Genomic DNA, 14975 nt, shown 5'->3' with positions numbered 1-14975 from the left:
GGGGACAATGAGAGGCAGAAGTTTAACGCTTTTTAAAGAGCCAGAGGAAAGGTTGATGATTTTACCAGGGTTGCCTGTTCACATCACAGAAGCTAAGGGCTTTCATTCCAGGAAGCTGTAGTCACATCAGAGTTTTATAGATTTTGACCAAAGGCGGTATCGTACGCAGAGTAAATGATTGAAGGTAATGTCCATTGCTCTTTCTCATCTTTTTTGTCTCTTGCTTTTTTCTTCTGTCTCCAAATAGGTTCATCCTAGATGCCCAGTCCAGGTCATTACCATAGTACTCAAACAAAAAGATGAAAAAGCAAGGCTATTAATTTAATTTCATGAAGATGGAAGAAAAATGGTATTTCTAGGTAACTAAGATTGTGCTACAGAACACGTGTCTAAGGCATAGGTAGGAATAGACTTTGGTCAAGAAGTCATTTGGATCATGTAAAGCAGATAAAGCTACTTTTTTTTTTCCTTAGGCTACGGAGTAACTGCATTTTTCGAAATGCTTTAAAAACTGTCAGTTGATTCAAAGCGCTATGTTAAAAAATTGCTTTTAAAATGACATTTTTTTAAGGTAACTAAAACTGTCAAGTTGAAGGATGGGGTTCTCTTCAGCAGAGCTTGTAAAAATATCCCTGGCCATATGTGAGACAGGTTTGGGGCTGTTTGTCATAAATAAATGGGTTTGTCAAAATTATGCGCAGGCACACACACACACACACACACACACACACACACACACACACTTTTTGTTGGACTAAGCGGAAAAATTCCAGGGTCTTAGAGAAATACTGGCTTTTTTCCCCCCCTCCCTAACAACGTATCACACAAATAAGACATTATTTTAACCTGTGTGGTAAGTGGCACGAGGAGCTTACGAAGAGGGATGAACCCGTCTCCCGGGCCGAGGCCAGCGCTGCCGGAAGTCTGCTTTGCTTAGACGGACAGGTTAGATCCTTGGACTTGAAGGGTCCCCTGCTGCCAGCCCCGTCCGTCCGTCTGTCCGTCCGTCCGTCCGTCTGTCCTCAGCTGGGATCAACCTGGCTGGGCTCGGGTCTGGTCGGGTGGGTCCAGCTCGCATTGGCTTCATTCGGCAGGCCCAGGCTTGCGTCCCATCCGGTCTTGTCCCGTCCCATCCTGTGGCTCAGAGGAACCTCGGACCCGGAAGTGGGCTGAGGCTGGGCGGAGCCTCGGACCCGGAAGTGGGCCGAGGCTCACTGTGGTAGAGCACTTAAGCCAATGGACTTCAAGCTCATGACTAACAACCACCACTACCACCACCACCACCACAACAGGATTTCACATTCATTCAACAGGTCTGGGAACGTCAACATGACAGCCACTGCACCATTTCCCATTTTCTGATGGCTAATTGGAGATAAGAGTTGCATGGATTTTCCTGCCTGGGCTGGCTTTGAACCACAGTCCTCAGGTCTCAGCCTCCTGAGTAGCTACGATGACAAGTGTGAGCCATCAGTGCCCCAGGCTTTTTTTGTTTAGAAAACAGACTCCTTTGAGGAGGTGGCTACTTTAGCTTTCCCCCAATAGCATTTTAATCAGTATCTCACAAGGGAACTCCTTATACTCTCAACTCTATCATCTAGTCTATGAGAAAAAGAAAAAACAATTAACAAAGTAGATTCAACAAATACTATATATGCATACACACACACACACACACACACACACACATATATATATATATATATATATATATATATATATATCTCCTGGATAAGTTTATTTTCTTATAGAGACAATATCACTAAACAAAAGATAGCATTTCTCTGTATTAATCCTTGTTCTATTAATGCCTGTGTAAATGGGTACACCTCCTTTAGCTTGTCTGTGCCACAATATACCTGAGGGATTGGGCTAAAGCATATCTAAGCTTCGGTGTACAATTCTAGTTCAAAGATTTATGTCCATAAACCACCATATTGTATTTTTATTTTATTTCTTTTCTTTCCGTTAAAGGCCCTGCAAGCAGTTTTATCCTACCTGTGCACCCAGGTAATACATAAATATAGGGCTCATTACTTTCTTTTTTTTTGTTTCAGATATATTTTATATAGAAGAGTACAGGTAGAAGAGTACAGATAGAAGAGTACAGATAAAGCTGAGGGGCTCATTACTTTCATTGTCACCTTTCCCTTTAGATCAATTCACTGTCTTTGTTTAACTTTCTACATAGGCTTATGCTTAAAATTGCTCCACTTGTTATACTTTTGAATCTACCCTTGTCTTTTCGATCCATAACATTTTAATAGAGCTGTCCTAGATGACTCTTTATAACATTTGAGGTATTTTTTCCTAAAAATTTAAATGAAAACATAATGTCCTTGTGTTCACAAAACGAATCCTCAGTGTAGAGAAAACTGATGTGGTTAGTTTCCTAGGCTGACATTCTTGTTCTCAAAGAACAAATCCAGTCATCTGCAGTGCTAGATTTCCTCTCTATTCTCCTTGTGATTATTTATTTTATAAAAACAAAATCTCTGTAAAAAGATGTACTTAAAGAATAGATAAAGTAAATCACTTCTGTTTATTCAATTTTATATTATAAAAATGTCTTGTGCCCTAAAAAAATGTTCTTACTGTGAAGGCAAATAACAGTAATAAATAATATAAGGTACAAAAATAATTCAGGAATTTGCATTACTCTCAAATGAAAAGGTAATCTAAGAATTGCAATGGAGTCAATGAACACTAATACTTAAGCTTTAGGATGCTTTAGCAAATGCAGAAAACTGTCTTCTTGGGCTTAAACTCCAACAAACACTAAAATATATCTGTGCTCTGCCGACTATCAACTTAGATCTGGGAGATCAACATGCATTTGATATTTTTCTTTTTCTTTTTCTTCCTTCCTTTCTTCCTTCCCTCCCTCCCTCCTTCCCTTCCTCCTTCCCTCCTTTCTCCTCCCTCCCTCCCTCCCTCCCTCCCTCCCTCCCTCCCTCCCTCCCTCCCTTCCTTCCTTCCTTCCTTCCTTCCTTCCTTCCTTCCTTCCTTCCTTCCTTCCTTCCTTCCTTCCTCTTTTTGTGCCAACACTGGATCTTAAAATTCAGGCCTGACTCAGATTTAGTTTTTGTTTTTTTAATCTAGGTTGGCAGTCTACCACTTGAATGAAGTACACCTTCATTTCCAGGTTTTTGCTGGTTAATTTGAGATAAAGAATCTCATAGAATTTTCTGTCTAAGCTGGCTTTAAACCATGATCCTCCGATTTCAACCCTCTTAGTAGCTAGGATTATAAACATAAGCCATCAGCGGCTGGTAACATTTTTCTTCAGTTGAGGTACAAAGTGTGAACTCCACATAGATTAATGGAGAATTAAAGAATATTTAGAAGTGCTAGTGGGATGAGAGAAGAGGGAGAAGATGAAGCAAAGAAGAGGGGGCTTATTTCACACGTACCCAGGACTACATTGCCTCTAATCACATAAGAAATTTTATCTATCCCACTGTAGAGGATGTTTACAGTAGTCATGGGTCACAACACCAGAGCATTTATTTCCAAGGCAGCTAGTATTTGGAAATGGAGCTTCGTGCAATTAATGTTTGTTGGGATTTTTTTCTCCTCTTTTCACATATGGCAATATTTATCTTCAAAGTTCTCCTCTTTGGCTCACGGGCTCTTTAGTGAAGCAGCTGGGCTGGGTGGCCTAATTGTGAGATGATTTGTTGTGTGATTCAGTAGCATTGTTTATTTGTACAGTGGTTCAGTGGAATTTATAAATTGCATCATATTGTTCTAGACTATTTTCTTCTTCCTAAGAAGCTACATATTCTCCAGCATTCATGACTGGGATTATAATTAGGTGGAACACTCAAGATATTTTCATCCCAATTTCTGTTAATTAATGTTAAGTTAGAAACTCTTGAAAATAAATGGAGAGCATGGTAAGCAGAAGATGGGAAGAGAAGTGAGGAACAAACGAAATCTGTCTTTGTTTAGCATTCATTAAACAATGCTCAAATGTAAAGAACAAAGAAGAGGGATTAATTCTATTTGGAGGAAAGATAACATCTGAGATTATTATGTTTGCTTGATCTGATGAGGGCTGGGAGCTTAAGCAAATGGTCCATGAGAATTTCATCCTTTTTTTCTGCCCATGAATGTCCAAGAAGTGTCTAACTTCATGATCATCGCACTTGTTCATACTAAAGTATAGTTGGAGCAGCTCAATTTCTAATTGTGAAGGCAACAAGCATTCATAGAAAGAATTGTGTTTACTTGTTATGCTTAACAACAACTTCTGTGACTACTTGTTTTTTAATTTTTTTGCATGGATATACATTCTTTCTATTTATCTACCTATTATTTCCATCATTATATACATATATTAAAATTGGTACATTTCTGTCTATTGCCTACATATTAAAATTGGAATCAAGATCTGCATATATTTTGTAATCTGCAGTTTTTGTTTCTTTCATTTAACAATTCTTAATTGGGTGCCTTCCATAACCTAGGGATTTTATTTCCCTTTAAATATTCTTTAGAAGCACAATTCCCACACCTTCCCCTGACTCCTGTACACATACATAGGGCAACTCAGTAAGATTTATTATTTTTTAATTTTTATTGTATTTAAGTAGTTGTATAAAGGACTTGGCATTCACAAGATATTGCATCTTGGTCAATGTCACCTCTTTGAACATTGTCACCCATCCCTCCCAACCAACTCCACCCCGCACTTCCCTTAATTTTGTGGGATATGCATTGAATTCTATCTCATAATTTTTTGAACTACGGGAGACCTTTGTTATTCATGGGTCCCCACCATTGAGGAAGAGCCACGCATATTCAGGGCCATACAGTTGATCCACATTCTGATGCTTGACTCATGTTCTCCATAATACCCCTCAGCTTCCAGTAAAGACTTGCCCATTTTCAGACAAATCTCATTTTCTTTTCTCACTGAAGCACTTCAGTTGAGCACATTATGTGCCCCTATTTTCTTGAGAGCATTACCATCACTTTTGGGCTGCTATTTGCTTTCAGGTTGGCCAATGTTCACCTAGTTAAGTTCAGGGCAACACCATCCATTGATGTAAACACAGCTGATGATGACTAGAAACTGACAAGGAACCCCTCTGAATCAATGGACCTGCATAGTGTGTGTGTGTGTGTGTGTGTGTGTGTGTGTGTGTGTGTGTGTGTGTGTGTGTGTAAGGTGCTTTTTTGAAATTTATTTCATTGCTTTTTTTTCTTTGAAATTTGATAGTTAGGACCATGCTTGTCCAAAATTGTATGTAATAAATCTGAAGATACGGTAGGCTTAGTGTAGCTCTATATTGTTGAACATTTATTTATATGAGATCAGTTTTTGCTCTTATAAATAATGTTGTTATTCTTTTTCCCTTTTCAGTTCTTTTCTATTTTAGTATTTCTGAAAGGAAATTTCAACAAATATAATTATAATGTAGCAATCCACTATTTAATGGTTTGGGTAAAATTAGGTGCACTTAATCTTGTACAGGGTCCCAAATGACAGGCTTCTTATAATAAAATCGAATAGTTGATTATTGAACTGTCTTTTTATTAATCCAGAAAACCAGGTGGGTTTGAAGTGGTCTTGAATTTAACATCATTTTATTGTAGGTGTTTCAAAGTTTCTAACATTGTCTAATCACCTCACATACAAGAGATAGTTGTTATGAACCATAATGTCATTATAAACTGAATTATTCTTCATCCTGTTATTTATTTCTTATTCCTGTTTTTAGAGAGAATTGTGACACTGACCATTCAATTCCTATGTGTAGAATGGCTTTAGTAGTCTTAATTCATTGCACCTTTCTGGGTTGGTGATGCTGGGAAATGATTTCAGTGTATCATAACGTTCCCCCCACAATTGTACCATAACTTTGTGCACAAAAGGAAAGTAACCAAATAAAAATCTTGTTATGTGATATCATTGTCAAAAAATGTTGCTGTTATTGAAGTATGAGTGGTATGTGGTTCTTTGTCCTACAACCCCGGCAGCTGATGACTGTAAGTAAAAGGTAATAGTTGTCTCCTTCTTGTGTATGCACGCACGCCCCAGCACATGTTACTCAAACATGTGTTTTGGTTCATTTCAGCTATTGGTAGAATTCATAGATACACAGCCAAGTGTTTAATCTTCCCAGGAAATGCTTCACAATTTGCCATATGAAATCACTGGTTTCTCAATAGTGCTAAGTCATAGCAAATTATCATCTTTTTCAGGTTAATGTTGTAGAGTGTTAAATACTATTTGAATTTCCCTTAGTATGAAGCCATTTCTTTCTCTCTTAATGACTTAAAATAGCATGAACTAATCAGCTAGAGTTTTTCTCTCCCTCCATGACCCCCCCCCCGACCACATTTTTTTTTTTTTTAATGATCACACCAATCTACCTCTGACTCACGTGCATGTTTCTGCCTTTAGGTCAGTGGGAATTTTTCCCAGCCGTGTTTTCTCCTCCCTGCCCCCTTCATTCCTAATTTCTCTCAGGAACAAATGGCAGCATAGTTAAGCATTAGAAATTGGTTGCCGAAGGTGCTAACCCAAACATCAGTGCCAGGATACGAGCGAGACTTAATAGACTAATTAATTTGTCTACAGCACCCTGATGTGGGAATTACATACAATGGGCTATACTTATGGAACTGAAAGCTGGGGCCTAGAGTAGAGAAAATACAACTCTTCTGTGTGGTACATACACATTAGCGTGCAATTAATAGTGTGGTCTTCTAGAAAACAGATTTTGAAAGTGGAACCTTAATCCCATCATGTGGGTTTATGATACTATAATTCTTAGTGCCTTTTTGTTCATTTTTCATTTATTTATTACACAGTATTAAATAATGCCCCCACACACTATTTTCCCAAATATAGATATTCCACAGGTCTCCAGGAGAGCACAGATCTATGGATACGGCTATCATGTTCTCATGGCAATGGCCATGACAGGTGAAAAGATGAACTTGAAGCTTGAGTGACATTTTGAAAAGTGTTTGCGTTCTGCATTTCTCACTCTGTTATTCATGCTTCCCTTAGCAAGAAGATTAGTTTGTTTTCCTTTTTATGCTTTTGCTCTCTTCTCTGTGGGAGAGATAGTTTAAATACATTTCAAGGGCTGTTAACATTTGATTGTCACAGAATTCACAGGCACTGGCTGGAAGCTGAATGGGATATGTCAGTTCATTCGGAGCTGTCAGTTTATGGCATCTGGGATCGCTCTGGCTCTTATATCCTAAAAGTTTTTTTTTTTTTACCATTGGGATTTTCTTTAGAATAAAGTCCTAATATTTTGCTAGCTTGTGGATTTGGAAGTATTCATTAGACACCCCCCAAATATGTATTCAGCCATTCCAGGCCCTGTGGATAAAACAGTGGAAAAGGGGCTGGGAATATCGCCTAGTGGCAAGAGTGCTTGCCTCATATACATGAAGCCCTGGGTCCAATTTCCCAGCACCACATATATAGAAAATGACCAGAAGTGGTGTTGTGGCTCAAGTGGCAGAGTGCTAGCCTTGAGCAAAAAGAAGCCAGAGGGAGTGCTCAGGCCCTGAGTCCAAGGCCCAGGACTGGCAAAAAAAAAAAAAAAAAAGCAAAAAGCAGTGGAGAAGCCCTATCTTTCTCAACTCTGCTGTGGCTGGTAGAGCAGAAGTTACATTGGTAAACATGTAATAATAGAACTTCAGACAAGGCTGTGATGCAGAGAATGAAACAGAGTAGAAAGATAGATCCAGTGTGTGTGTGTGTGTGTGTGTGTGTGTGTGTGTGTGTGTGTGTGTGTGTTTGTAACATAGCCAAAGTATTCAGAAATAACTTTTGAATAGGTCCTCATTGACCTGAAGACTAAGTAGTGAACTGGTAGACTTGGGTAAGTGCTGGTCTTATTCACTTATGGGCAACCAAAACGATACTCAAGGTTGTTCACACTTCTCTCTGTAGGAAAATGCCTGAGGCCTAGGAGATGCTCAGAGGTTGTTAGCAGAGATGAGCCGATAGGTAAATACACACATAAGAGCCTTTCTTTGCTCCCTTAGATTTCAGAGTAGCTTCTAAGTATCTGCCCATTTTTCCTGCTTTCCATTCGGTGATCAGAATCAACATCTCTGTCCATAAAGTGTCCTTTTAGGATTCAGGACTAGAGAAACAAAATCTGTGCAACCCAGGTCCCTTGTCACCATCTTTTCTATACCTACGCTAAGAGCCTATGGGGTTTTAATAGTCATTAAAAAATACATCTTCTGTTCACCCATTCAGGATTTTTATTTCTTCGTATTTGCTGTTCCAAATTTCTAGAATGCTGTTCCTGCCTTTTCTTTTGTGTACTCGGCAAATCTTTATCCTTCGTGATTCTGTTTAAAAGAAATGTAGCTTTCTCTACACTATCTTCCCTGGTAGAGTTAGGTACTTCCTCTATGCCTTCTCCTATTGCCTGGACCACAGCTCCCTTTTAATTCTCAATAAACACCTTAAAATATCTGTTAGTAACACTTTCTCCATCCTTTATGGTCAATATTCTATTGCTGTACAGGCCTTTGTGGAAGGGAAACCAGCATGCAGAGAGGTCTGGGAACTTTGCTCTAAGATTCCAGACAATTCCATAATCCGAACTCAGAAACACTGTGTCCATTCTGCCACTTAATAGTTTTTTTCTTGTGCCAATCCTGGGGCTTGAATTTAATGTGTGGGTACTTTCTCAGAGCTTTTTTGCTCAAGGTTAGCACTCTGCCTCTTGAGCCACAGCTTCACTTCTGGCTTGGCTTTTTGGTGGTCAATTAGAGATGGGAGGCTCATGGGCTTTCCTGCCTGGAGCTGGCTTCAGACTGGGGCCCTCAGATTTCAGCTTCCCGAGTAGCTAAGATTACAGGTGTGAACCACACCCACCCACCTGGTTGACAGTTTTTAGGACTATCATATTCCAAATGGACTAACTTTTAGCAAACTATTATGGGAATTGGAGATGAAACTAGATGCTTAAATGGATACATTTTTAAGGAAATAACCTGCATGATTATAAAATGAATATGACTGCAAATTTTAAATGTTTCTGCATTTCTGTGATTAATTTTATAGTTTTGGAAGGAGTAAGCTAATACTCTGAGTTAAAAGATAATAACTAAATGCTTTAACACAAATTTAATAGTTCTTGACAATATGGTGGTGTGTAATGCCCTCGGGTTGGCATGACAACTTTAAAGACTACAGTTTGAGAACAGGCTAGAAAGTCTGTTGTAGGCATATATTTGGGAATTTTCCTATGCTAGTGGAATATACTAGTTTATGCTTGGTTTTTGTTATTTATAAAACTCATATATTTTGTTACAGGAAGGTCCTATCCAAACTGATTGCTAACTAGATCTTTGATGCCTCAAGGTAGATTTATTAATTTGTTATAGAAGTAATTAGGAAAAGCTGACATGCTATTAAGTGCATAGGAATATGTAGCAGCAAGTCTTACTTGCTTTAAGAGTATTGGTTCATCTACCATAGTTATGATTTGATTGTAACGTTCTTCAGATATTACTTGGGAGAATACATTTGTTTAGGGTATCATATTTAAAGTCAGAACCATTTTAGGAAATCTCTGCTACAGTTGAACGGTACCCACATTGCTGAAATTCCTGGCAGATTTCAACAATGAAATTCCTGGTAGATTTCAACAATGAAATTCCTGGCAGATTTCTCATTAGCGACTTGATTGAATTGTTTGTTTTATATCATTTATCATTACAAGTTAATCAGATGTTGTCCTTCCCCTCCCATCCCTACTTTCTTTGTTTAAGAACTAGACTATCAATATTGAGATTTTTGGTTGGTAAGGTATGGCTGTAAAGAACCTTTCCCAAATCAGATAAACTTACATACAAGATGTAAGGTAGAGGATTCAAAAAGAGCAACAAGAGGGGGAAAAAACCCACCAAAAAGTAAAACAAAAAACACCTCTGTTTCCATTTCTTGGAGTTCATTTCGATAAGCATCATTTTATATGATCATATGCACATAGCTACTGAGCCCTGTGATCCTCTCCTAAGAACATCCTCCTTTATTTTCACCGTGAGAATGTTTAGACTGCTATTTAATTAAGCATGCCCAGATGTAATTATTTGTCTTTTACTATCCATTGTGCTTACTTGTAGATTTATAGGCACATTCTAATTATTACAAATGAGGGAAACCATAAAGCCTATGTTTCTTTGTGTCTGGCTTACTTCACTTAATATAATTTTTTTGAGGCCTTTCCATTTCCTTATGAATGGTGCAATGGCATTCTTCCTGATGGAAGCATAGAATTCTATTGTGTACATACACCACATTTTCCTTATCCATTCATTCACTGAGGAGCATCGGGGTTGATTATGTATTTTGTCTATGGTTAGCAGTGCTGCTGTGCCTCCTATCTAAAATATACTTAGAGTTCAAAAAATTCAACTATACAAAAATAAACCCTCAAGGAAACAACAGACCAATTATTAAGTGGGCAAAAGACTTAAAGAGAGACTTATCAGGTGAAAATGGATGGCAACTAGACACATGAAAAAATGTTCAACATCTCTGGCCATAAAAGAAATGCAAATCAAAATAACACTGAGATCCTACCTCACCCCAGTTAGAATGGCCATTATCAAGAAATTAACAATAGGGCTGGGGATATAGCCTAGTGGCAAGAGTGCCTGCCTCGGATACACGAGGCCCTAGGTTCGATTCCCCAGCACCACATATACAGAAAACGGCCAGAAGCGGCGCTGTGGCTCAAGTGGCAGAGTGCTAGCCTTGAGCGGGAAGAAGCCAGGGACAGTGCTCAGGCCCTGAGTCCAAGGCCCAGGACTGGCCAAAAAAAAAAAAAAAAAAAAAAAAAAAGAAACTAACAATAGGGCTTGGAATATGGCCTAGTGGCAAGAGTGCTTTTCTCATATACATGAAGCCTTGGGTTCAATTCCCCAGCACCACATATATAGGTTAATGGCTAGAAGTGGGGCTGTGGCTCAAGTGGTAGAGTGATAGCCTTGAGCAAAAAGAAGCCAGGGACAGTGCTTAGGCCCTGAGTCCAAAGCCCAGGACTAGCAAAAACAAACAAACAAATAAATAAATGAATAAATAAATAAATAAAATTACAAAAAAGGAAACTAACAATAGCAGACACTGGTGGGGACATGGCCCAAAGGGTCCGCTGCTGCACTGTTGGTGGGAGTGTAAACTTGTTGAACCAATTTAGAAAAGCAGTGTGGAGCTTCCTCAAAAGACTAAACATAGAGCTCCCCCATAACCCAGCATTCCCACCCCTGGCCATTTATCCAATAGACCGCAAACAAGGCCACACTAAACCTTCTCTTGTTTTCTGTCTCAAACTTCAGTCATCTACCTCTAGCAAATGACCCAGCATTTCTCCACAGATCTGCATTGCGGCTGCCTTCTGTTAAAGGAGCTATTTGATTTCATACTTCTTTTGCGCTGGTGAAAGACCCAAAATGAGTCTAATTAAAGTTTACTTGCACATTGTGACTACTTAAGAGAAAGGAAGGAGTGGGGGTATTGAGTGTGTGTGTGTGTGTGTGTGTGTGTGTGTGTGTGTGTGTGTGTGTGTAGGGGTGTCTGGTGCTCATAAGTGGAGCTTTCTTTTCATCTGGTGCATTATAGCATGTCTGTTTATGTTGTGGCAAGGAAGAATTTAAATGGAGTTTGAAAATAACTTTATTTTCACAGCTGTATAAAGATGCAATGATAGATAGCTTGACTTCTCAGGAACCTTCGAGCTAGGTGGGAGATTGAAATGGAGCGAAGGACCTCTTCTACTTTACCTCCTTGAAGAGCCAGTAAACACATGTGTTTTCTATCTAGGGCATATGGTAAGTGATCATAAATGCCTGGAAACGGGCAGGAAATTCTATAAATGTATCATACGCTTATCAAGATCATAAAGCACACTTTAGAGCTTCTGGATATTTATATGTCTTATGCTACTGAGGTTAAACTACTCTTTGCTTGTATAGTCAACCAAATAAATAAGTCTCAATAGGCAGTAAATTAAAGAAAGCAGTTCCTCACACCAATTTCTCATGGAGGGCTTTTCCCTCAGCTATAAATACTCACTTTCAAGCTGCAGTCATATAGTTAAACATGGTAACCCACACCGTGTTTAAATGTCATCTTATAGCTGATATCAGATTTAGCTGTTACTGTCACCTATGTATGCCAGTCTTGAACGGAATTCCAGCCTTACAGTACAATTCCAAGTGAAAGCAGATGTTTAGAAATGTTGACCTAATGTTTTAGACATAGCCTAGAGAATATCCAGGCAGATAGACAGGGTCTTATTTGCAATATTGGGAAGTGTTTGCACATTGTGGACATATTAGAACTGATTATGATGTAGGGAGTGACTCAAAGCTTTCTCTGTGTATGTGTATTTGTATACTATTTTATATATGTATGGTTATATTCTTAGAGAACTACGTTTCCTGGCAAGGATTCCAAGGCACCACAACCAGTGTCCTTAATCATCAGCCTTCCACTATTCAAGTTTATTAAATTGGACTCTCTTTTTCCTTAAGTGGTACTGGGGCTTGAACTCAGAACTTTACATTCACTAGGCAGGTTACGCTACCACCCAAATCATACTCTAGTTCTTTTTTCTTTTCTTCTTTTAGGTATTTTTCAGACAAGGTGTCATGCTTTTTGCCCAGGTTGGCTGTGGACCTTGATCCTCTAACCTACATCTCCTATCTAGCTGAGGTTAGAGGCATGTATGACTATTCCAATAAATAACCGTTATTTGTTGAGTTGGGGGGGGTCATGCTTATTTTTTCTTGAGCTGGCTTTCAGTCACTATCTACCCATCTCTGATTCCATCCCAGTCTTCCTAAATAGCTGACATGATATGCGTGCCACCATGTCAAGCACTTGACTTTGTTGTTGTTGTTTTTTGTGCTAGTCCTTGGGCTTAAACTCAGGGCCAGGGCACTGTCCCTGAGCTTCTTTTGCTCAAGGCTAGCATTTTACCACTTGAGCCACAGCTCTGCTTCCTACTCTTTTGTGATTAGAGGTAAGAGATTTACAGACTTTTCTGCTTGAACTGGCTTCAAACTGCCACCCTCAGATCTCAGCCTTTTGAATAGCTAGGATTACAGGTGTGAACCACCAGCACTGGGCTTTGATGTGTCCTTTAAACTAGAAAATTAGTGCGACCACATCTCTCTACACCAAGAAGATTGCGGTGCAAGTTGAACATCCCTAATTTAAAAATCTCAGTTGTGAAATGTATTATTTGTTCACAGTGTTGGTGATTGAACCTGGGGCCTTTTACATTTCACCTCAATGTTCTGTGTCTATTTTCAATGAGTTACCCAGCTTCTAACTCAGAAACTGTTTGAATGTTACTTTCTGGCAAAATCTATGCTAATACTGCAAAATCTAAAACCTTCCCAAACCTGACACACTTCCTGTCTCAAGCATTTTAAGTAAGGGATCCTTAAGTAAGGAACCAGCATATAGTATCAATCTGGTATGGCAGTGGTAGTGTAGGCCTGGGAATAGGAAGCCTAAATGTGAAATCTAGTTTTTCTACTTCCTATGTATATTGCCTTTGGTGAATCATGTAACATACCCATCCCCTGATCTTTCAGGGAATCTGACAGAGCACCTGCTGCATGTGTTAGTTTGAAGGTGAGATGAACCATAGACTCTCCCGATTAGAACCCTGGCCTGAGCAGGTAGGTAAGGGTTAACTGCCATCACCGATGCTTGGTCTGCTCATACCTGAGGACCTGGGGAATTGCTACCAATTCCTGTGTTGCCAAGCAGGACTTCATGTAGCTCTGTGTTTCATTTTCTTCATTTTTGCTGTTCAGTAAATGGGAATCCTGCAGGTAATTTACTCAAGATTAAAAAAAGGACTAGTTTATCATGAACTTGAACTTAATTGAATTTAAGACCTCTACAATGGGGCTGGGGATATGGCCTAGTGGCAAGAGAGCTTGCCTCGTATACATGAGGCCCTGGGTTCAATTCCCCAGCACCACATATACAGAAAACGGCCAGAAGTGGCGCTGTGGCTCAAGTGGCAGAGTGCTAGCCTTGAGCAAAAGGAAGCCAGGGACAGTGCTCAGGCCCTGAGTTCAAGGCCCAGGACTGGCCCCCCCCCCCCAACAAAAAGACCTCTACAATGAGGTGAATTTTTTTACCTCAAAAATAGTTCAATAACTTTTCTAGTCACATAATGTATGGGATGAGCTGTTAGTACTCATAATGCACAATTGCCTTGCATTTCTCTGCAGACTGTGATTTAGTTTATATGCTTACTCTGTAGATACATAATTAAAGCAGTGTTGTTAGTTTAGATGATCTTCAAGGGCCTGTTGATTTACATGTGATTTTTGCAAAGCCCCATGAGATGATGCTAACTGTATTTTTCATGCAGTTCCAGTGGTCAGGGAGACTTACTAAAGTATAACTAGAGACGACCTAATTACTTTCCTTCAGTAGTATTTTAAATAATTTTTAGTTTTTTTTTTTAACAAATGAACTGATTGCCTTATTGTAATGTTTCCATAACAATTACAGTGCAACCAGTGCACCTCCATTGATGGGAGAGATTGAATGGTTTGACTGTCTGGGCCATGAAGTAGATCCCAGCCTTTTTCCATGACATCATTGCTGTAACAGACTTCTTTGAGATTACGAACAGCAGCTGTGCACGCGTGTGAGTTTTGTGTTATGAACTGCAGCCACTTTTCAGCTCTCTGTAAGCGATAGGTCAGCTTGATGCTTAACAAATGAAGCCAAGTTCTGAACTGTGAAGCTGTTAACAGATCTAGTAACAACACGGCCCTCACGCAGGACCACTTCATAACACAATGGGGGCAGGAATCACTTAGCACATGGACTAAACCTTTACCTCTTGTTCAGAATACCTTCACAGAATTGGGACAGAACTGTAATTCATGTCACTACCTTTACCATGTATCTCAACACATCTTTTTTTTTTTTTCTTTTT

At 39.2% G+C, this 14975-nt stretch overlaps 1 protein-coding gene and 1 long non-coding RNA gene across 7 annotated transcripts in view; one reads left to right on the top strand and one right to left on the bottom strand.

Moving 5' to 3' along the window:
• The window catches only part of Bmpr1b (bone morphogenetic protein receptor type 1B), a 277367-nt gene that overhangs the window by 115986 nt on the left and 146406 nt on the right, over positions 1-14975 (top strand). The gene's annotated exons all lie outside the window — the stretch shown is intronic.
• Positions 1-14975, bottom strand: part of LOC125341656 — a 30386-nt gene that overhangs the window by 11033 nt on the left and 4378 nt on the right. The window contains exon 2 of the long non-coding RNA XR_007209037.1: positions 11909-11915. This is a non-coding gene — a long non-coding RNA (uncharacterized LOC125341656). The remainder of the gene's footprint in view (positions 1-11908; positions 11916-14975) is intronic.

Source organism: Perognathus longimembris, chromosome 24 (assembly GCF_023159225.1).
Source record: "Perognathus longimembris pacificus isolate PPM17 chromosome 24, ASM2315922v1, whole genome shotgun sequence".
NCBI lineage: Eukaryota > Metazoa > Chordata > Mammalia > Rodentia > Heteromyidae > Perognathus > Perognathus longimembris.
The sequence above is the reverse complement of the archived record's forward strand: the minus strand, read 5'-3'. Positions and strand labels throughout refer to the sequence as shown.